At 38.0% G+C, this 24,363-nt stretch overlaps 1 long non-coding RNA gene across 1 annotated transcript; it reads left to right on the plus strand.

Annotated features, from left to right (window-relative positions):
• The first annotated feature begins 10,575 nt into the window (after positions 1-10,575).
• On the plus strand, positions 10,576-14,861 carry LOC137166940 (uncharacterized). Its single transcript, XR_010923889.1, has 2 exons — positions 10,576-10,720; positions 14,501-14,861. It is a non-coding gene; the product is annotated as an uncharacterized lncRNA (long non-coding RNA).
• Positions 14,862-24,363: the final 9,502 nt, after the last annotated feature.

The following is a 24,363-nucleotide window of genomic DNA, read 5'->3' on the forward strand; positions in this document are numbered from 1 at the left end:
ATACTAATATTTTATAATACTGTCAACTTCTTGAGAGGACAGTTGAAATAGGCAGAGGATATTCACTAAACTGGCAACAGTAGTGGAGATGAAGGTATCTACTTTCATGATCTTCTGTTATTGAGACAGGTGTATTCAGGTTTTTGTGATTCCAGAAACATATAGAATGTGGAGTTACAATGAATTAGTATTTTGGAGTATTATTTTCTTCCTATAGCTGAGCCTGGACTTTCTTTTTCTTTCTTTTAAGCCTTTATGGAATTGCTGATTTGCCCACAGAACTTTTGTGCAGCCCCTCTTATATTTTCAGTAATGTTTATCATACACTACTCCAGCCAGTAGGAGCAAAAGTAGCCAAAGCAGGGACTGCTGCACAGGGGGGGGAAGAGGTAAAATGCGGCCCAGCTGGGACCATCCCTCTTTCAGAAACAATCTGGACCGAGAACTGTGTAGGGAAAGACCCTCACACATACTCTGAGGGCAGTAGGATCCAGATGATGCCATACTCCCTTCTCCCTCGCCATGTGGCTTTTGGGGAAAAACTGCTGCAGAGAAGCCAACCAAAAACTTCCGCTGGTTGGAATAGAATTAGCCAAAGCAAGGGCCTTCGGACATTCCAGTCGAAACCGTAGAATGTTCTTTGACTTTCTCTATCTTGTGCTGATGGGCAGTTTACTCCAACCTTCCACTTCCCTCTCCCTCAATCTCTGCACAATAGCTTCATTGCAGACTTGCCACTCTTACCCTTTCCTTCACTGCTCTGTCTCCCTTCCCTTCCCTTCTGTTTTTTTTTCCATTTAGCTGATCCCCTTATATGTAAACCATGTCGACCCACTCCCAGTAGTGGAATTAACATGGCATTTACTACTATCACATTGTTTGTTCTGTTGTGTGTACTACCCCTTCCCCCACCCTGTATCTGTCTTGTCAATTTGGACAGTATTTTTTTATTGTTTCCTTGTTTGTGAGCTCTCTGGGGAAGGACTGTGTTTTTGTTCTATATCTGTACAGCATGTAGCGCAGTAGGGTCCTGGTCCCTGACTGGGGCTCATGGACACTGTGATAACACAAATAAATAACAATAACAAAACATTATTTAACAAATCTAAATAGTGGGGGACACATAACACCACATTGCCATCATTCAGTGCATGGATTATTTACACCATTGATAAAATAGAATACATTTTAGATTTGTCTTTTCATCAGCCTTCAATGGTTTTATTTTCATTTTCCATGTCTGATGAGCTGAACTCCTTTTTACTTTTCTCCACAATGCTACAGAAGTATTATTTTAGCAATGATATCACTTTATCCTGAAAGTAGATATCACTTAATTACAACTTTGCACCACACCTACAAATTCTTTACTACTACTTCTGCTGACCAAAGTGCTACCCAAGTTTCATTAGTGATTGAGTTAAGCCCCCCCCCCCCAAAAAAAAAAAAAAGGCAAAGGAGAGTAACCCTCACATGTAGTTAATTAATAATAAAACTATTGGCAGCTGTATTTCAGGATGTATACTTCTATGGCAGTACCCCGGTGACACTGGGTGCAACAGCAGTTGCAGTCAAAATGGTAACACTTGCTCAGGTTTGGTTGATTGTCACAGCGTGACTGGCCCTTTTAAGGGGAGATATGACCAGTCTCACCTGTGCCATAGTTAATTAGCTGCTTCCCAGCCTAGTACTAAGAGGATCATCTGATATCTTAATGGACACCTGAACCTTATCAAAGGGCTGAGAGCGATCAGTCTGGGAATGGAACTGTGTGAATGAGGGGGTATGAAGGTCCTGAGCCAGGGTATGCAGGTGAATGATATTCCAGGGGTACCAGTCTAGGGACTGAGTGATCTATACCGGATCAGGGGAAAGAAACAAAGGTAGCCCAGAAAGGGGCTGAGAACAGGCCCCAGCAGATGGGCTGATAAGAAGCCCATGAAAGGCAGAAGAATCTTTTTGGTTTGCTGGTACTTTTTAGTTGGACCTTTGTTACTCCTGGAAGGGGTTAAGTTTGTTTGTGACTTGATTGAAGAGCCAAGCCATGTTTCCAGAACTAACCTGTGTGTGTATGTGGTGTTTATTTAGGAGCCCTGAAGAAAAGGGAAACCAAGGCAGTGTGTTGCAGAGCTAGCTCTGGCCATGAGGAGGGTGTTTGGGAGGTAGCTGCCCTATTACACTGGTGATCAAGATGACTATTTCTAGGGTCCCCATATTCTATTCCCTAATTCAAGGATTTTGAAATCAATAAGAATCTCACACAAGGACTGAATGCAAAATTTGGCCCTACATTAAGACTCAAAGATGTAGTTACAGAAAAATCTGAGAATGATTAAACATTTTATTATGCTTGATATTTTGTTCTACTGCAGTTGGTTGGAGAGGTGATATTTTAAGTGAGATATGTACAGAGCACCTGACACTATAGTATCTATCTAAGATAGGCAAAACCACACTTAAAAAGCATACAGAACAAGAATTGCACTGACCAAGTATTGCTGAAACAGCTAAATACCTTGTAGAAGGGCTGTGGCAGTGATTGAGTTAAGTTACTTTCACTACTAACTTAACTTTAAAGAAGATATTGTTTTTCAGTGATCTAGTCAAAGGACCTCATGCACAATATAGCTAGACATGGGGCTGACTTTGCCAGCACAGAGTATGACCCATAATGTTTAAATGTGTTAAAGAGATGTGTGACTATTAGCTAAGGAGCTAGTGCTACTGGAGTACTAAGGAGTTAGGACAGCTTCCTTCTGTAATGAACCTGAACTCCTGCCTAGCCAGAGATGTGGAACAAGGGAAAAAAATTATATATATATATATATATATATATATATATATATATATATATATATATATATATATATATATTAACTTTATTTCAAAGATGTGCCACTTTTTTTTTTGCTGTCTGTTTACATTGTTACTGACAGAGCAACTAAATCCATCCTCAATCTGCCTAAACCGAACATTCAAATAACAACAGACTATATATATATTTTCTTCTTGCTTTTATGTTATGGATACGTGACTTATTTACTGTCAGTATGGTTTGGGATATTCTGTGCCTTATCAGCACTGACAGTACAGGTATAAGGGCTCAATCTGGCAAGGATTTACACATGTGAATGATTCAGTCAGACTATACACATTTCTACCAGTCCAGATAGGCACAACATCTTTGTGTTCCTTGAATATCCAGACTGGTGAATTGTCCTCCATTGTGTAGCAAATTCTTACTTTACAGATCCCAACAGCTATATTCTGCCTTAAACAAACTGTCTGTGAGGTAAATAAAACTCTTTGGTAGACAAATACATGTAGCATGATATTAAACACAAAGGGAAGGAGATATCGTTTCTTTAAAGGAAAGAAAACAAAGTTCATCACATGTTCCAATTGTTCCTTAGAATCCATTATAGGGTGGAGGTGCAGGGAGGAAGGGGGGAAATGTGCACTGTCCCAAATACCCCCATTTTGTCCTCAGTTTTTGTGACCATCTGTAGGATGAGTGAGATCCTGAGCCTTTCAGCCTACCAACACAAGTAGGAGACTGGAGCCATCTCAGGCAGTGACATTAGCTGGGCAGTCGGGAGCCATCACTAGCAAGTTACAAGGCGGAAAAGACTTCCAGATTCTTTTCCAAGAGCTAATGATAACAGAGACCTTCATCCCATGCTTAGGATCCAATCAATTGACAGTATCCCCCTATCTCCAGCTACCATGGAGTCTTGACCCCCTTGCTTCTTTGAGCAAACTCATTCTAGTATTAACAACAAGAGTCCTGTATTACCTTAAAGGCTAACAAATTCTGCAGGCATAAGTTTTCATGGGCTACAACCCACTTCGTCAGATGCCGCTAGTATTAGTTGACGAAGTGTCTCCCAGGTCTCTCCTCCAGCAGAGATGGAGCCAGTTACATTTTAACACAGTGCTTTATCTCATTGACTAAAGATGGCTCTGAGTTCACCCAAGCTGCTTCAACATGGTGTGTATACATACATGTGGGATAAACAGCTGGAGGCCTGATATTTGGATGCTAGATAATATATGGGGAATCCTATGTATCACCCCAACATATGTTCATGTTCCAGTCACAGTGATGCATTATCCTCAGGATATAGGGCACCTTTATTACAACTGATCTGAGGCCTTGTAGGCCCAGCAGAAGTTTACCACTGTGTGATAATACAATTGAATACCAGTAGCAAAAGCCAGACAGTAGACTGGAATTAGAGAGACAGAGAAGTGAAATGCTTTAATAATGCAATTTTATAACATACTTTTCAAAGATATTTATATATATTTTTTGCCAAATAAGAAATATTAAATAAAATGATATCCTTGAGTTGCATGCATGTGAAATTTTGAGACCTAGTGCAAACAGGAAGATTGACTTCTACATATAGAACTAGATAACTGCTGCAAAAATCCCCAAAATCAATCTTTTCCATTCTGAATTTGCAGCATTTAACTTTTAAAAGCTCTAAAACTTTGAATGTTTGCTCATCAAAATGCATTTGCTAGAGGAGCACATTAATTTCTTTTATAAGTAATGGGATAATAAAAATTTGGGAAAAGATGAAGCTGTAGAATAAAATAGGATGTAATTGTGCACATACAGTAAAAATTACAGGTGCATAATGGGCAAAATTAATTTGGATTGCCTTATCAAACTTTCTGGAGTCACTTATGAATGTGGGTGCCAACCTGAGGACAGACTTCCACAAATCAGGGCACAAACCACAAGCGGGCTGTGTGTTCTGTAATTAGATTTCACCAATCAAGTAACCAGAATGAACTCCTCAAGCTCCTTAGTCACAGACAGTCCCTTGAGGCACATCAGTTTATTTTGCCACCCAGGCAAGCCTGCCTTTGTGATAGATGGTCCCTTACATCAAAAATCAAACAATATTCAGATTACTCCCAGTCCTCAAGGACTAGTCCCTTGAGCCAGGTCAATTGTACCTCAGCTCCCAAAGACCAAAGACAACACTTGTTGTCAATACTGTAATAAGCTAAATAAAGATTTATTAACTAAGAAAAGGAAATAAGAATGATATTTAAAAGGTTAAAGCAGGTAAACATACACACACAAATGAGATACAATTTTAGGTTCCAAAAGATAAGATCAGCTGTTATAATATGCAAGATCTATATGGCCTTTAGGGCTAACCGAATCTAAACAGCTGGGGACCTCTTGCTGATGCTTAGAAATCTTTGACCTTCAGAATTCAAGCAACATAGGGACAACAATTTCTGTTTAACGGGGATTTTTATTCCTGTCCCAGGTGTTCAAGCTGTGATGGGATGAGGGCTTGTGCACGTAGCCTCTTCAGGGGTGCAAGGGAAACGATCAATAAAGTATTTTGTCCACTGATGTTCCACAATGGTTTGTCTGGTATCTATGAGCCTTCTTTTATTGGGGAGGAGATAACACCTCTTGTGGTAAACTAGTATTTCACATATGGTAATGCTTCTCCCCTAGCTGAGGGGGAAGGTTTACTGTGTTAGCAAACATTTTTCTAGTTACAGAGCAAACACTTAAATAGCACCTTATATCATGGGATACACACTTTATAAGTAAGATTAATGCAAGCAGCATCCTACAAGCATTTCATAAAGACTAAACACATTCATACAACTTCAATATCTATTTTAATAATACTAATACACAGGTGAGCCAGACTGGTTTGCAGCTATGCATTTGTCAGCATCCAGTGAGGCCCAGGGGACTTGGCATGAGCTGGCACTTGGTCTGCCAGCATTACACTTATGTTACAGTAGCCACCTATTCAGAGTTCTCCAGTTATTTTACTTGATATGCACCACCTACAGCCTGTTAATGTGGACACTGAATATTTTCTTACAGTTGCCCTCTTCTGTACCACTACCAGAGAATCTCCACAGGAGGAAGCATCATGGGAGTGCTACTGGAGACCTGTTGCCAGTAGTTTCCAGCATTTTTTACTATTAACCTGTCACGTCACCTAGACCGGCTCTGAGCAGGGTCAAATGATATGGTGCTAAAAATACCTGTGCTCATGTGAACGTTAGCCTTCCACTGTTGCTACTCTCAATGGAGTTGCACTTCTGGTAGTGGAATGGTAGGTGATTTTAAGGGAAATGCCTCTGTAAGCAAGTTCTTGGGTGCTTTAGAACAGTGTTTCTCAATGACTGGATCGCGGACCAGCGCTTGTCCCTGAGATCTCCCCTGACACACTTTTAGGAAGGTAGCAAGCTAGTCCCTGGAATCAAAAAGGTTAAGAAACACTGCTTTAGAATACCGAGCTCTGCTGACCCTTAAGAAGTAGCTTTAGGGAGATTCTCTCTTTATTCAGAAGCCTTTAACTGTGTAATTTGATCAATGACTTCCCACCACTTATAACAGGAATTTTGTTTCTCTGACACAGACAATAATGTTATATCCTTGCTGGTGACTGGAGGAAAAAAGGATGTACTTATAAAACATTTGTTATAACTCCAATACCCTGTGGTAGTACAATGAAATGCGGGCAGTCCACTGAAAACAGAGAGCAAGCAGGAGTCAGGGAGAGTGAGAGAGAGCTTCTCCTCTCCCTCTATTAAATAATAATAAAAATAACTAAATAAACTTAAAAAGAGAGAAAGCCCTGGAGCATGTGAGATTCTAAAATAGATAATCAACCCCAAGCCTGGCAATGAGAGAGTCTGAGATCAGCTGGGCCCTGACATTGACTCATCCAAATTGGAGGGTGGGGTCTAGACTCTGTGATAATTGTTTTTGGGGAATAGAGTGCAGCCTGTCTGAAAGTTATGAAATCTTGTGGGAAGCTGTAGAAGATGAGAAGGTCTATTGGGAGGATGTATAGAAGGCGGTTACTTACCCACACAAATCCACACTTTTAAAAATATTGGGGTTCACTTAAAAGAAAAAGACTCTTAGTCAACAATTATTTGTATTAAGCCAATATCTACCAACATTTGGTAGTCACCTCTTCAGAATTCCTACCAGTCATCTAATCATCTTTTGTTACACTATTCTTTCAGGCTCATCTGTACTGATTAAAATAGATTTTGGATCAGATCCTTAGCTGGTGTACAGCTGCAAAAATCTATTTGTTTCAATGGAGCTACATCAATTTACACTGACTAAGGATCAAGCACATATTCCATGGTCATTTTATTTACTTGGATATAAATAAAATGATAAAAGAAAAAATATATATTTCTGTTGAAATAAATGAGTTTACATCAGATATCAACTAAACAGTGATTGGAAAATAAATAATTTGATGTCATGCTTTTGTCACATAAATGCAGAGAGAGACGGTTCTGGGAATTAAAATCCAGACATAAGAATGGGAAAAGCATAGGTGTTTTATAAATAAGATGTGTGTCATTTTTATTTGTATTGTCTGAAAGGAAGAAGAGAAAGATGGATTGGAGGAGATGAAGGAGTAGGCTGATGGACTTACAGTAGACCCGATAGCATGTTGTTTCAGAACATAGTACTTGACAGTTTAACTGGGCAAATGATGTGGATGGAGTACAAAAATGATGGAGATAGATGCAATTTGAATTTCCTCCCATTTTCCCATGATCACTGCACCTTTTATACTGTCCATCACCTTTGCACATCATCCAGGGGTCTGTTCAAACAATCGTGTGTTCCGGACAGTGGAATTTCCCATTCATGTGGATTTAGGCAATTTAGGCAGTTCTTATACAAAACCGTCCTCCTGACAAATGGTTTAGAGTTTGCAAAGTGATTCTCCTTTGCTGGGTCAAACTATACTTAATAAACAGTTAACTGCAGCAAGATGTAGATATAATTCTACTTTTGATAGTATCTCATTAGATATATTATTTTACAAATTTTAGCTGTGGTTTTCATTTGATCAAAGGAAAATGAGCATAGCAAAGCTGTTGGACAATCCCAATGTTAATTAAATGGCTGTTTGCGTGTCCATCAGTGGCACTTATGTGGCAACGAAAGAATTGTAAAATTGAGCATGTTAGTTGCAATTATGCTGTAGATCTGAATGAGTTTAAAAACTAATTTTACAAACGTATGTGAAACAGAAATTTTGGTTGTGGGCTGAGGTAGCTGAATCTGCTAGATGGAGTGAATGATCTCATAAAAACAGGCAGTTTGAAGAGGATTAGTTGAACGTAACTAGCAGTGCTGGCATCAAATTTGAGTCACAAGTCGGTACCATAAATTGAGTTGTCATTATTAGCTCTGAGCAGCAAACTAGACAGCTAGCAATAATACATTGTAAAAGATTTATAGATTCTATTTAGTTCAGATAAGCACCCAAAAACATTTAGAATGGACGTTAAAGTAAATTTGTAAGTAAAGGCCAATGCACTTTAGTTGATGTCCAGAGGCCAGAGTGTAGGCCATGTAGGGGCTGACATAGGACTCCAGAGCCTTAAAAACCGACATATGGTTGATTCAAGTGGTTGTTTTCACTCATGATGACTCTGACTTACTCTGCCAAAATAAGTTCAGAGATATGAATTGCTGTGCAATATTCAGGTATTGATTCAATGGTATTTGTTAGCTGTGACTTGCACAGTGTTAATCTGGTAACTAAAGAGTGAATTGTTACAGAGTTCATACGTGAACATCAAACTGCAATCCAATGAGCTATGGTGTCCCTATTGACTAGTCATACCTTGAAAGAGTGAAAGGTGATACATTGTTGTAGGCAATGTTCCAGCCTGCCCTTAGTTAATGATCTGAGTGAAGATAGCACAGGCAGAAGAGCAGGCTGAGAGGTGTGGTTTCTATGATTAGACTGCTATTTTGTTTTCTTAAGGTCCAGTCTTGCAAGGTATTGAGCACCCTCAACTCACATGTAGACAGCAGAGGTGATCAGCACCTCACAAAAGCAGGCCTTATACACCTTGCTATGTCCTTTTCACGTATAGATAACACTTAAGTATTTTGCTAAAGAAATTTTTGTGTTTCATCATTCCATTATACAAAATAGTAACCACAAAGACAAAGCTCAACTGCCTCATGGTGTCATGAGAACCCAGAATGTATGTAGCCAAATTCACAGCTTTACTGTGTAGTGTGAATACCACCTTACAAAGGGTTTGGTAATACAGGATAACCACAGAATTCACATGAGACTTGAAGCCAAAGGCAGTTGTTTTCAATCTCTCAAGACATGCAAGGAAGGAATCAGCATAAGTGTACTTAAGTTTACTATTGCTGCAAATAAAAGGCTTGCTGTTCCATTTCTGTCTGGATGATAGTCCTGTCCTGTCCTGTCCTGTGTAGTTATCCTTGCACAATAACAACCTTTTTCATTCACATACTCCTCTTTCCAAAATGATCATTGTGTTAATGTTATATATTTGATAATAGAATATGATTTCAGTAAGAATTTTTTAATGAAATTCATAGGCAAATTGTTCCTTTTTCCACTTGTTTATTTACAATTGCAAAATTATATTTTGTAGAGCTTTACCAGGAATCATATCTAGGTTTTTTTTATATTTGCAGTTTGATTTCACATTAATTATGGGCCAGTTCATTGCAGGAGTGAAGGAGTGACTCAGCCAATTAGAATACAGTATACTTCAGTAAATTTACATACATTAGTCATATTTCTTAAAAAGCCATAGGCCAAAATGTTCTAACTTGGGTGTCTAAAATTAGGCACTAAATCCACAGCAAACCATTTATAACTAGTCTGATTTTAAAGGTGGTGAATTTCCCTAACTTCCGTTGGATACTTTGAATGCATACATCACTTAAGTACCTATTGCATAGCTGCATTATTATTTATTATATATCCATAAGAGAAATTTAGTCTTGATCTGACCCCCGTTAGACTGTATTTGTTGCTACTACATTTAGTTATATATCAGCACCATATAAATCAATAAACAAACAACATAAATAGCTAATTGCATAATTTGATTTTATTCATTCTGAAGAGGTGTAAATATTGAACTTTACCATGCAATACATCCAGATAAATTAAGGGTTGGAAAACATCATAAAATTTAGCCCACTCACCAGCTTATTTCAGATTGTGTAGTAAACATAAGGGCTAATTTCATCCCTGGTTAATGACGTTTGGATGTATAAAAACCAAGCTCTGATTCTCCACTGTGTTATTTCCATTTAATTCCAGTGGAGTTACTCTTGATTTACATCAGTGTGAGCTCAGAATCAGGCTCCAGAATTGTATGACATGAAATTTTTCTTTGTATTAGTTTGAAGATCATGCAAAATATTACACTTAGTGTATAAAAATTCAGTTCTCTCAGATTCCAGCCATGCAAGGTGCTGGGTATCATGTGATTGACCTCAATGGGATGAGAAGAAACCCATCACTTCACATGTGGTACTTTTTACTTTTCAGTATTAGGCTCTAAATGCTTAATTGTAGAAAGGTACTTACTCCAGTAAAGTGCTGTGTATATATTGCCCATCCTGGCAGCTCACATGGCATGTCTATTTAAAGCTATTGTTTTGCTCTATACTTATCCAAAAGGAGGTAAATTATGGTACTTTTTTATACACTGCTTTTAAATATAATTATATCTCTTTATTTTTAAAGGAAGAATGAACTTTAGAACTGTCTCTTGACACGTGATGCACATTTTGGCAGGAGGCCAAAGCGAATCAGAACAAACAACCAGAAGAAAATGCCAAATACAAGAAAATAACAGCAGCTTAATATGATTTAATACCAATAAAGTGGTTAAGGTTAGTGGAAACAATCTTTGCTCTTTTCTTTTTCCCATAAATTAAAAATGATTTTGTAATACATTATAGCCAGTGCAGCGCGTTCTAACTAGAGCTATCTGTCATGGCCAACTAGAAACTCTAGCTTGTCCAAATCATAGCAGTCAAACTCTTGAGCAAGACTAGTCACAGAATACATGTTGCAAGGATGCTTTACATCCTCCATTAGCACCAGTTCAAGATTCTGGTCGTGTTTTTTAAAATCCTTACTAGATGGGGATCAATATACCTTAGGAACCGTCTTTGCATGAGGATGAAGATAACTTCACTCACTAAATACATGGAACATAGACCTGCCCAGGATAAGTCTGAGTATAGCATCGGGAAGAGAACTTCATTCAGCTTGTAGAGGTGATCCTCAAATGGAGATATTAACAGAATCTGTGGCTGCTTGCATTATACTTCTTCTTGATTAAACCAGAACCTTTCATAATTCCTACATTTATTTCAAGAACTTTAAAAAACAAAAACAATCCTAATCCCTTCCCCCTCAAATCCTGTTCCTTCAATTTCATAAAAACCATCTACTCCCCAAAAGTTGTGTATCTTAAATTTAATTGGCTGATTATCTGTATACAGTGGATCTTAGTCTTGATTATCTATATTACAGATTAGTTTGAAAGCAATAATTCTTACCAACCTGTACCATAACAGATGAGCCTCAATGCTATGTAACATTTAAGCTCTTGGGGCAGGGATTGTCTTTCTGTTCTAGTTCTGTACAGCACCTTGCACAATGAGATTCTAGGCCAGGACTGGGGATCCTAGATGCTCACATAAAATAATGTAATAATAATATATAATATACTCTTATTCTATTTGGATTGTTGTTTTAATTTTACTATATTTAAAAAGGTAAAAATACTTTAGATACTTTGCTAATATTGCTTTTCCTTGTAAGCAATTGCTGCAGTTTCCCTCGGGAATATTATGTGATGAGGAAAGGATAGAGGGGAGGGGTGAGCTAGTCATGCAATACTGAATGGCTGAAGCTCTGTCCATGAGACAATCTTTCTAGTCTATGCTAAGAAAAGATTTGAGAACACCTATAAACCAGCTCATCCGATGAGTAGTACCCCTTAAAATTCTGAAATTCCTTAACTTAGATTATCTGCTCTTTCTGTGCAAGGGACACAATCTGTTTGACCCTCAGAGATAAAATAGCCAGAAATATGACTAAAATATGAGTGTTATTGAATTTTATCACCCTCTTTTTGGAAAGGAGCAATAATATGCTAACAATAAAGAACTGATACTAAGATCTACCATCCCAGATTCTTGGATATTTATGTAATATAATAAACCCTATACACAGTGCATTTGGAGATTAACATGACTACTGAATAATGATGTCAGTGCTGCTACAATATCAACATTATGAAAAAATCCAATATAATTGACTCTCCATTTGAAGATATGGTAAATTTTTTAAAATTCTTCAAGTTTAGTTAACAAAATAGACCTCCAAAAGCTACTTCAGCTTCCATTTAGCTCATTTGATGTTTAAATTCAGATGACAGGCATCTGATTTCAAAAGTCTACTTGTTCTTATTATCATCATTTCACATGAGCATAACTGCTTTTATGTAACGTATAATTTTAAATACAAAACCTGTAATGGCATTTTAAGAACTTTTTGAAAGTAGACAGTTACTTTCCCTGAATTGTATTAAAATCTGTTACAAGGCAGAGGAAATATCCAAGAAGTAAGGATGGAGATTGTTACTACATAGCATGCATGGGTTAACGAAGAAGAGGAAAAGAAAAGAGAATTGTTGGCAGCACTCTGCCAAACTTTCAGAATTAAATTCAAAGCCTCACAAAACTTTCCTGGTTTGTGTTTCATTGCAGCCCTGAAACTTGGACCAGCATCACTGATGTTTATGCGCCTGAGCCTGTTTCAGTCATATCTGATCTGATTTACAGTTTTACATATAAACCATGCAAAGCTTGTGGCTTATTCACTAAAATAAACTTAACAGCTTGGGTTGAGTTCTGCTCTGAAGTTTTAGGATGAAGTTATGAAAATTTCAAAGTGAAATTCAGGCTGTGAGAACCAAAACCAAGAAAAAAGGTTTGGATGAATTCTTGCAAGCCAAAACTTCTGAGCTTCACATGGGTCTGATAATTATCTAACGTGATACAATATGTGAAGTAAGACAAGCACACAGGAAGGAATGGAGTTCCCTTAAGATAGGCCTTTCCAAGTGCAAGCTAATAAAACCCATCATCAGTTTTAACATGTCAATAAAAAGGGAGCTTTTCATAGCATGCAATAAGTTTTAAGCAAATATAAACCATAGCTCGGCATCACAATTATACTTGCTTTTTAAGAGGCACTATAACTTCTATGACAATAACCTTACTGAAAGGGTAAGTGGACGTTGTTCTGTGCAGGGTAACTACAGCCTTCCAAACCCTGCCTATGTACAAGGCCACAAAGTGCTGGATTTGCAGCAAGCCAAAACACAGAGGAGAAAGACCAGCCAACAGTCTACCCAAGGCCAATCCCAGAAACAAAAACAAATGCCAGACTACCCATTCTGTGCAGTACTGAAAGCCTCTGCAAATGCAACATGCTTCCTGTTCTGTATATTTCCTTTTACTCAGTTGGTCTGTCTCCTCTTGCTGTGGCTGCACTGCCTGTAGGAGGGTTGGATGGAGTAATCCCAATGTACATCTTTATTAAGTGGGGAGACAGACAAATTTTCTGTTAAAGAGTCTCCTACTGTTGTGGGAAGGGAGCTCTACCATTCTGGATCTTGAGGGGATGGGGGCCTGAAAGCATTAGATAGGGAGGCACCAAACCTAATCTCAGGAGTCAGATGACGGGAGACTCATAGAAAAAGACTCCCAACAGGTGTCCTCAACTTGCTCTGGCCCTCTCTTTTTCCTGGGTGACTGACAGGCATGAAGTGGAATGTCAGTCAGCCAGGGAGAACTGGCCTCCATATTTGAAAGTCAGAAGACACAATGATCATACTCAGTACATTTCCCAATAAGCCCAGTTGCAATCAAATCTGATGGAGTATGTGACTTTCCCCTCTGAGGAAGGAACAGGCTTAAGTGGATAACGTCTGAAATAGCATTACAAAGCTGGAATTGGAAAGAATCCTCTCAGACTACAAGTCATAGTAGCCACAGAGGTTCACAGAGCATTTATTGGCCACAAACCACTGAATACTTTTCTGCTGGACAGATACTAAGAAAAATAAAGTAATTTTATCTGTATTGATAATTGTATGAAGTTGAACCATCATTGTGGAAAAGCTTATTAGCTTTACAAAAGCTATTATATTCCAGCACTGAAATATTTCCTATTTAAGCAATGTATCTGTATTAGATTAATTTTGGAATAAAGAATTAATTGGAGGAGATTTTGATAGACAACATTTTAGCATTCTGAACTCTACTTTCTTTTCTTTTTCAAATGAAAAGTAAGGAAGTACAGTTCATTTTCTATTTTTCTTTTGTTTGTTTTGTAAAAGTACCTGTATACATTTCATAGAGTTATCAATAGCATCAATAAAGATTTCCCACACCTTTCTGTAAAAAACTAAAATTAAGATGTTGCATTTTTTTCTTTCCTAAATATATTAAGTAGAAAGCAAGAAGAGAGATAACACTTTAGCCATGTATCAGTTCTTTCACTTTTGTGGAAAAGAAGAATTTACTTCACTATATTTGTCTTTCATGTACTTAAGGGTAAAATGCTAACTTTTTTTCTGTTTTGTTTTACAGATGAAGTTTCTTAAGCTCTTATATGGAGTCTGGTTAACTCGGATTTTTGAGGAACAATCCCACAGCTTTGACTGTTTTCTGAATGAAATATTCCGAAAGCAAAAAGAAAATCTAGTCTTGATTATCTATATTACAGACTAGTTTGAAAGCAATAATTCATACCAACCTGTACCATAACAGAGAGCCTCAGTGCTATGTAACATTTAAGCTGTTGGGGCAGGGATTGTCTTTTTGTTCTAGGTCTGTACAGCACCTCGCACAATGAGATTCTGGGCCAGGACTGGGGATCCTAGATGCTCAAATAAAATAAACAATAAAATAATGTAATAATAATATACAATATACTCTTATTCTATTTGGATTGTTGCTTTAATTTTATTTTTCAAGATTTATCATTTATCTTTAACTCTTGGAGCAAAACTGTCAAAGGCTCATGGATTAGGTGTGCTGCTCCCAGTGCATATATTTAGTCATAAGACCTGATTCTCATCTTATAGAAATATAAGGCCCCAGTCTGGTAGTCAGATGTGTGTGGGAGGTATCGTGGAACTGTGTGGAGCCCATTGACTTCCGTGCAGCTGCAGGCAGGCATAAATGTCAACCCACGCAGATCTGATTGCAGCATTCAAACAGTACTTACTCTACTGAAGTCCGATGGAGTTAGACCTATGTAAAAGAGTGATGTAAGTAAAAGGAGAATAAAGCCCATAACACACTTGCATATGCACATTCAGTCAAAGAAACAAAACACCTGCACACTTGTGCAGATGAGGGCTCTGCAGCTGCAACAGGTGGTGCACATTTTGTGTCCTTCCCGTGTTTTGCTGGACTTTGTAAATATGGCCATTTTAGTCAGTCCAGTTGTTTACAGCCATCTCTTAGGTGCAATGAACAAATAGATATCAAGGAAATTGAAGTTGCTTTTTTAGAAACTTTCTCATTAAATTACAAAGAAGGAATGATCTACAGCACTGACATTCCTAATTTTAAAATGGAAATCAACAGGGAATTTTAAAATGGAAATCAACAGGGAAAACATATCAGATTTCATTGCTAGTAGGTGAAGTGTGACTTTTCAGTTTTACAATATTTTTAGATTATATTTTATTATTTAAGAAGAATACATTTATAGGAAATATATATTTTCCACTTCTTAAAAGTTTCTTGCAGAATTTTATTTTCTTTCTTTTTCTGTCACATTTTATTTTACCTTTTTTCATATTTATGCTTTTTGTTTCACATGTTCAGCAGTCAGTCACAATGTATTTCTTATACTCAAAGTTTCCAATCAAAATATATTTAAAATTGCTTTTAATAAATACCTTTTAAAATTGTGTCAACAGAATTGTATTCTTGTTAATGTTTCTAACTTCACTTTCTGTCAAAATGTAATTGGCTAGTTAGGAATTAATCCTACATGCCTTAATCAAGACAAAAACGTCCATTGAAAATCAATGGAAAGTGAATTGTCTTGGTATGGTTTTCTGGGCAGAGCCTTTAGGTTAGTTTTGTTACATAACTTTTCTTATCATTGTCTAGCAGTTATTCAGGATATCTTGATGTAATTAATTTGTGTAATTCCAAATTGTGTAATAAAATAAACCGCATATATCGTTAAGATATCTCTTTGTTCAGGCTTTTCATTAACTGAAGTCCTGGAATCCCCAGACTTTTAGCCTAACTCTAGTCCTTTGCAGAAAGTTAGTCTGGTGTTGAAGTGGGAGGGGTGGCTTGGCACATGTAGTCCTGATTTTGAGAAAATGACTGTTGTGAACTTGTTCTATCAGATGGAAAGTGCCCCGGGATATTATGGTGAGGAGTTCAATATATGAACCTAAAAACATAATAGATACTACAGTGATGGAGGTATTAAATATGGATATAATAATAGATTATATTAAATAGAGTATTTGTAAGATACACAATACACAAGATAACCAGTTGGACATAATCATATTTGTTGATGCGGGCAATATATATTGATACAATATAAAGAACATACTGAAGTTCTATCTTTATATCAAAATACGCATTACATTCTGGTGTATTGTGCACATCTGTTCATTCCAGAAAAAACAGTGCACAAACCTGTGTTACACGGAAGCACACAATGGAAGATGCCTGCCTCCGTTCTGGCTCTCCTGAAAATACATGGCGAGCCCACCCACAAGGCCTTCCCAACAAGGGCAAGAGTAAGGAGTAAGGAAGCCTGGTCCACAGATATCGACATGGCCATGTATGTCAACCATGGTTAAAGAACAGCATCTTGTCCTACTCCGACACCCAATATATTGCTCTGTGGGGACTTTGTTTGGGCTCCTCACAGCCAGAACACAGGTTTTATATTAATGCTACTTTTGTAAATAACATTCATACCCATTAAGGAAGATGGGAAATTATACAGGTTTTTAGTAAATATCAAGTATCTGGCTCTATATGGGCTCAGCTCTATAACCCTTTCACAAATGAATGATCTTTACACAAATAGTCCCACTGATGACTATTGGCTTAACTGTGAGCTGGCCTGCCAGGTGCGAAGGTTGTGGACCTCTCGCAACATCTAAACAGACAGACTTATGTGCAGTGCTGGAGAGGATCTGGTGGTTGTGATACATGTAGGGAAAGACAGGAGAAAGTTCCTGGAGACCAAATTTAGGCTGCAGGGTAAGAGATTAAAGTTCAGGACCTCCATGGTTGCATCCAGTTAGACAGGCAGAACAGCAGGGTCTCACTGTATCGATGATCCAAAGATGTTCAGAGGAGGGATTTAGGTTTATTAGGCACTGGGCAACCTTTTGGGAAAGGAGGAGTTTATACAGGAAGGATGGGTTCCTTCTAAATCAAAATGGAACCTTATTGCTGGCATGTAAAATTAAAAAGGTCATAGAGGAGTTTTAATCTAAGGGCTGGGGAAAAGGCGACAGGTGCAGAGGAGCACATGGTTTAGACAGAGCCATTCCTCAGGGAAGAATTTATTAAAGGGGATAATCCATATCCTAGGATAGAGGACAGGATAGAAGTTGATAAAATACAGATAGGAACTGAAGAGAAACAGTCAAAATAAAAAAAAGTCCCATTCAAGTACATCACATGAAGATAGACAACTAAATATTGACAAGTTTTATAAGTGCTGGTATACAAATGTTAGAAGTTTAAATACTAAGATGGGTGAACTTGAGTGCCTGGTATTAAATGAAGATATTGATATAATAAGCATCGTAGAAACTTGGTGGAATGATGATAATCAATGGGACATAGTAATAGGATACAAAATATATAGGAATGACAGAATAGGTCATACTGGTTGGGGAGTGGCACTATATGTGAAAGAAAGCAGAGTCAAATATAGCAAAAATGTTAAATGAATCAAACTGTACCATAGAATCTCTATGGATATAAATTCCATGCTTGAATAATAAGAGTACAACAATAGGAATATACTAATGATCACCTGAGCAGGATGGTGAGGCTGATTATGAAATGCTCAGGGAGATTAGAGAGGCTACAAAAACAGAAAATCTAGTAATAATAGGGGATTTCAAATATCCCCATACTAACTGGGTACATGTCACCTTAGTATGGGATGTGGAGATAAAATTTCTAGATACCATTAATGACTGCTTCTTGGTGCAGTTAGTCCTGGAACACAGAAAGGGAGGGGCAATTCTTGATTTAGTACTAAGTGGAGCAGAGGATCTGGTCTGAGAATTGAATATAGCTGAATCACTCCATAATAGCGACCATAATGTAATTGAATTTAATATCCTTGTTAAAATACCAAAGAAAATACCAAAGAAACCCACCACAGTAACATTTAACGTCAAAAAGGGGAACTACACAAAAAAGAGGAAGCTAGTTAAATGAAAATGTAAAAGGAACAATCACAAGCATGACATGCCTGCAAGCTGCATGGAAACTTTTTAGAAACACTATACCAGAGGCTCAAACTAAATGTAGACCCCCAAATTTAAAAAAAATGCTACCATCACTAAACAATCAATTAAAAGAGGCGGTTAGAGACACAAAGACAGCCTTTAAAAATTGGAAGTCAAATCCTACTGAGGAAAATAGAAATGAGCATAAGCTCTAGCAAGTCAAATGTAAAAGTATAATTAGGCAGGCTAAAAAAGAATTTAAAGAGTAATTAGCAAAAGACACAAAAGCTAACTGTGATGCTGGCAGACAACGTGCCAGCTCTTGCCAAGGCTTTTGGCCTCAGACAAGCACTGACAAAGTCATTGCTGGAAACTAGTCTGTTTCACCTGTGTGTTAGTATGGTTAAGATGGGTATTGGATTTACAATGTGTTTAGTGTTTAGACTTTATGACCTGCTTGTAAGATGCTGCATGCATTAATTTCACTTATAATTTCTTTATCACATGCTATAAGGTAACATTTAAGTTTTTGTTTTGTAACTGTAAAAATTGTTTGCCCTGAAGCTGTGAACCCAGTCAGGAGGGAGCATCTCCTGCCCATCAAGAAGGGCAACAAAACAAAATAGGCCATTGTGGGACATCGCAAACCAAAGACATCATTAATTGCCCCTTACATTCATTAAGAGGCTATGAGCAAAAGGGCTTGTCCCAGCAGCTTGAATTCTGGAAGAAGGAAATAAAAATAGCTGACAAGAACATTTTTCATCTCTTTTGCTGTTTGGACTCTGACAGGGCTGGAGCTATGAAACAGAAGTAGAGATCCCCAGGATCAACCTAGGTTAGCCCTAAAAGACATTCAGAGCTGATAGATTACTACAGCTCTGTCACCTTTTGAAACCATAAATAGTAACTAATTTGTGTATATATGTTTTCCTGCTTTAACTTTGTAAAAACGCTCTCATTTATTTTCTTAATTAATAAATTCTTAGATAGTTTACTATAGGATTGGCTACAAGTGTTGTCTTTGGTATGAGCTCTAAAGTACAAATGACCTGGTATAAGTGACTGGTCTCCTGAGACTGGGAGCAACCTGAATATTGTGTGATCTTTGGTGTATAGCAACCATCTATCACTAAGTCCATCTTGCATGGGTGGCAATATAGACTGGATTGCCCAAGGGCACTATCTGTGACTCCATGGTAAGACTGTTATAGTGGTTTAGGAGTTCACACTTGTTACTGGGTTGGTGAAATTGAATTATAGAGCATACAGCCTGTTTGGGGTATTTGCTTTGCTTCTTTACAGTTTGCCCAGAGGCAGGCACTCACGGTTGTGAGCCACTACTGATAGTGTGACACTACTAGCATGACAAAGCTGAGGAACTGTCCCAGGTTGAGGTGCCACTAGAGAAGGTTTTACAATAAAGTGATAAATTAAACAGTAAGAAGTCACTAGGACTAAATGACATTCACCCAAAAGTTCTGAAGGAACTCAAATAAGAAATTCTGAACTACTAACTGTGGTATGTAATCTATCACTTAAGTCATCCTCTGTATCAGATGATTGCAGGATAGCTAATGTAACGCTGATTTTTTTTAAAGGCTGCAGAGGCGATCCTGACAATTACATGTGATCTAAACTTCAGTACCAGGCAAAATATAATAAAGAACAGAGTTATCAGACAAAATGAACATGATATGTTGGGTAAGAATCAACAAGATTTTTCTAAAGGAAAATCATGCCTCACCATTCTATTATAATTCTTTGAGGGGGGTCAACAAGCATGTGGCCAATGGTGATCCAGCTGATATAATGTACTTGGACTTTCAGAAAATCTGTCACAAGGTCCCTCACCAAAGACTCTCAAGCAAAGTAAGCCATCCTGGGATAAGAGGGAAGGTTGTCTCATAAATCAGTAACCATTTAAAAGATAGGACACAAAAGGTAAGGGTAAATAGTTAGTTTTCACAGTGGAGAGAGATAACTAGCAAGATCCCCCAAGAATCTGTAATGGGACCAGTGCTGTTCAACATATTCATAAATGATCTGGAAAAAGGGATAAACAGTGATGTGGCAAAGTTTACAGAAAATACTAAATTACTCAACACAGCTAAGTCCAAAGCTGACTGCTAAGTGTTACAAAGGGATCTCACAAAACTGGGTGACAGAGCAACAAAATGGTAGATAAAACTAAAATGTTAATAAGTGCAAAGTAATGTACATTTGGAAAATATAATCCCAACTATACATACAAAATGATGGGGTCTAAATTAGCTGTTACCACTCAAGAAAGAGATCTTGGAGTCATTGTGGCTAGTTGTCTGAAAACATCTGTTCAGTGTGTAGCAGCAGTCAAAAAAGCAAACAGAATTCTGAGAATCATTAGTAAAGGGATAGATAATAAAATAGAAAATGTCATAAAGCCACTATATAAATCCATGGTACACCCACATCTTGAATAGTGCATGTAGATCTGGTGACCCCAGCTCAAAAAAAGATATATTAGAATTGGAAAAAGTACCAAGAAGGGCAACAAAAATGATCAGGGGTATGGAACAGTTTCCATATGAGGAGTGATTAACAAGACTGGGACTGTTCAATTTAGAAAAGAGATGACTATGGGGGGATATGATAGATATCTATAAAAGCATGAATGATGTGGAGAAAGTGAATAAGGAAGTGTTATTTACCTCTTCATATAACACAAGAACCAGGGCTCACCCAATGAAAACAATAGGCCCCAAATTTAAAATAAACATAAGGAAGTATTTCTTCCAACAATGCACAGTCAACCTGTGGAATTCATTGCCAGGGGATGTTGTGAAGGCCAAAAGTATAACTGGGTTCAAAGAAGGATTAGATAATTTTATGGAGGATAGGTCCATCAATGGCTATCCTGCAGCTCCATGTTCTGGGTGTCCCTAAGCCTCTGACTGCCAGGAACTGGGACTGGATAACAGGGGATGGATCACTCGATAATTGCCCTTTTCTGTTCATTACCTCTGAAGCACCTGTCATTGGCCACTATCAGAAGACAGGATACTGGGGTAGATGGACCATTAATCTGACCCAGTAGGGCTGTTCTTATGCCAGGGAGTAAGAGGGCTGTGATGCTGGCTGGATTAGGGGGATCATTAATGATATTATTTAACATCAATATGTGAATATTACAAGCATTCATATGAGATATGCCATGTCAGGTACCGTTAGAAAGGTTATAATTTGCTAAGTATGATAGTGTTTATGTGAATGTGTCATATGTGTATTGGAAGTTATAGGTATGTATTTCAACTTGTGCTGTTTCTGGGCAACACCCCCGACAGGATGGTTGCAGCATTAGCTGCTTGATGGCCCATTAAGGGAACTCAAAGGTACAATAAGACCAGGGAAAGAACCCGTGGCTACACTTTATGAGTCACCAGGACTTACTCAAGTGACCCTGGACTTCCTCTTCTTCTGTAAATTTCCACAAGCAGCATGGCGAAGGCCAAGGGACATAAAAGGCAGCTGCACCACATCCATTTTGTCTTCAATCAGTCTTTAGTTAGTCTTCGGCCTTCACCTACCTCTCGTTCAACTCATCTACAACTGAAGCTGTGAAACAAAGGACTGAGACCCATCCAGGTACTGGATATCCACCAGAGGGACTATAAGAGCCTGCAAACTCCATAATTCTACTGATAATCTGATAGATATGGACTTTCAAATCATTTGTATGTATCTGATTGCTTTAATCATTTAATATTTCTCTTATAGTTTGCTTCTTTCTTTTTATAATAAACCTTTAGTTTTGGTTATTAAAGGATTGGCTGGCAGAGTGGTATTTTGGGTAAGATCCAAACTTATATTGAACTGGTAATGTGGCTGACCCTTTGGGGTCAGGTGAACCTTTTTGGTAAAGAGCATAGAGTTTTAAATAACTTCTCTCTTTACTGGACCTAGTGGCTGATTGGGAGCCAGAGACTGAAATGCAGTAAAGGGGGCTGTGTATATTTCATTTTAGCTTCTTGCTAACCAGTGTGGGAATCAAAAGCATTGTTTGTGGCTGGTTGGAAATTCTGACTTCAGTGTCACCCACCAGTGTTGGGAGAATCTGCTCTCCTTTTGCAGCCTGCCCTGACCTCGGCATTTTCAGGTGGCTACCCTAGGCATGGATGGGTCACAAGGGCATCAGGCAAATTGCAGGTCACAATATGAGTAACCAACAATGAGCCACTATTTCCCATCCCATGTGGATTTAGTTCTGTATATTCCCTACCACTATTGCCATCACACCAAATGCTTTGACCTATGCTGAATCCATGCAGATGGGAAGGTAAACCATGAGAGTAAATTTATGTTTGTACAATGCCTAGCACAACTGGATCCAGATCCATGACTGGGGTCTTAGGTATTATGGCAATACAAAAAATAAATATTGATAAGTTCCCGGAAAAGTGCTGGTGAATCTTACTTCTCCTGTGGAATAAGGGGGAACAAAGTACTGAACTATGACTCTGAATGCATACTGCTCCTTACACAAGAGATCAGTCTATCCCTATGCAACTGTGTAAGGATTACTCACATGAGCAATGACTGTAGGATCTGGCCCTATCCTTGTATTTTTCTTTGTGCTATTATTAGGAGAAAAAAGTGAAAAGTCTGCCTTCAGGTACATGTGCATGGTCTCCATTGTAAATGAGAGTCGTAAGAGTGGATCAGAGAGCAACATTTGCCCTATTTTATTTATCATAAAGCCATAAAACAAACATGTATTGGTGTATAACATTGATCGTCAGCGTACTAAACAGATAAAGGGAATGCCAAACAATGTCTAATCTGTTTAATGAGATAACTTATTTCCTTTTTGTGTTCTTCTCCACTATAAGGCAACCTACAAAGCATGCATTTTTGTTTTTCCCTTTTTGCTGATATTTTCATCTAGGTGCCAGTAGATCAAAGAGTTATTAAATCTCACTGCTATAAAAGGTCATTTCAAAACTAAATGCAGCAATTCAAAGTGGAAAATAGAATGAGTGCCAAGGAGATGTTTAATGAAGTAACATTTTAGATGTATTCTTTGAAGAACATTTGCAGAATTGTTTGATTGCTTTAGAGCACACAGGAAACAATAAACCCTACAGAGCATTAACACTGACTCTCTTGGTTACATTCTGCTGAAATGTTGCCAGACCATTTGGAATCAAAGTATATTTGATATAGAATTACCTAATATGATGGAAATATTCCTGTGTAGTTTGCATAGCAAAATGTTTGAGGAAACAGACTTTTCTGTCAAGATGTACAGGCTTCAGTTCCCTCAGCTGAGCCTGAGGCTAGCTGGCTCAGCCCTCAGGCCAATTAAAGAGTCCAACTAGGCTGTGGCAGAATTGCCTGATTGGCTGCAAGGAGCCAATGGGTCTGCATTTAAGCTCAGCAGCAGTGATAGGTCATTGGCTGCTCAATGCTTAGGCCTACAGCTGTGATCTCTTCTGTGACTGCCTTGTTCCCAGCCTTGCTCCAGACCTGCTCCTGCCTTGCTCTTGTCCTGCTCCAGTCAGCTCCAGCACTGTGCCATTGCTCAACTTCTTACTGCAGCTTTGGCTTATCTCCTGGTTCCTGACTCTGGCTCTGACTCCTTGCTCTGACTCCCAGCTCAAATCACTAAGCACATTTCTGGCTCTAACCACTAGAACAGATTGTCCACATCCCAGTCCCTGACACTTTCTTTGGCTTAAATTTTCAAAGCATAAGAAATTAATGATTTATTCATATTAAAACCAAGTGAGAGCACCACCTCTGAAAGTACTTCTAAGAGTTTTGGCTAAGTTTTGGTTAAAAAATTTGGGACTGTAGTTTAACCAAATTTTCCTATGATTTTTTAGAACTTTAATTTTTTATCTCAATGCTCTTATAATGACAACAACTGTAGAACTGTATACTTGGGAACGGTCAATATTGCACGTATTGATTTTATTCAAAAGAAACAAGCTGGTGTACTGCACTTGC

This window comes from Emydura macquarii, unplaced genomic scaffold, assembly GCF_026122565.2.
Source record: "Emydura macquarii macquarii isolate MOO-44397 ecotype Brisbane River unplaced genomic scaffold, CSIRO-AGI_Emac_v2 contig_2897, whole genome shotgun sequence".
Taxonomy (NCBI): Eukaryota; Metazoa; Chordata; order Testudines; family Chelidae; genus Emydura; species Emydura macquarii.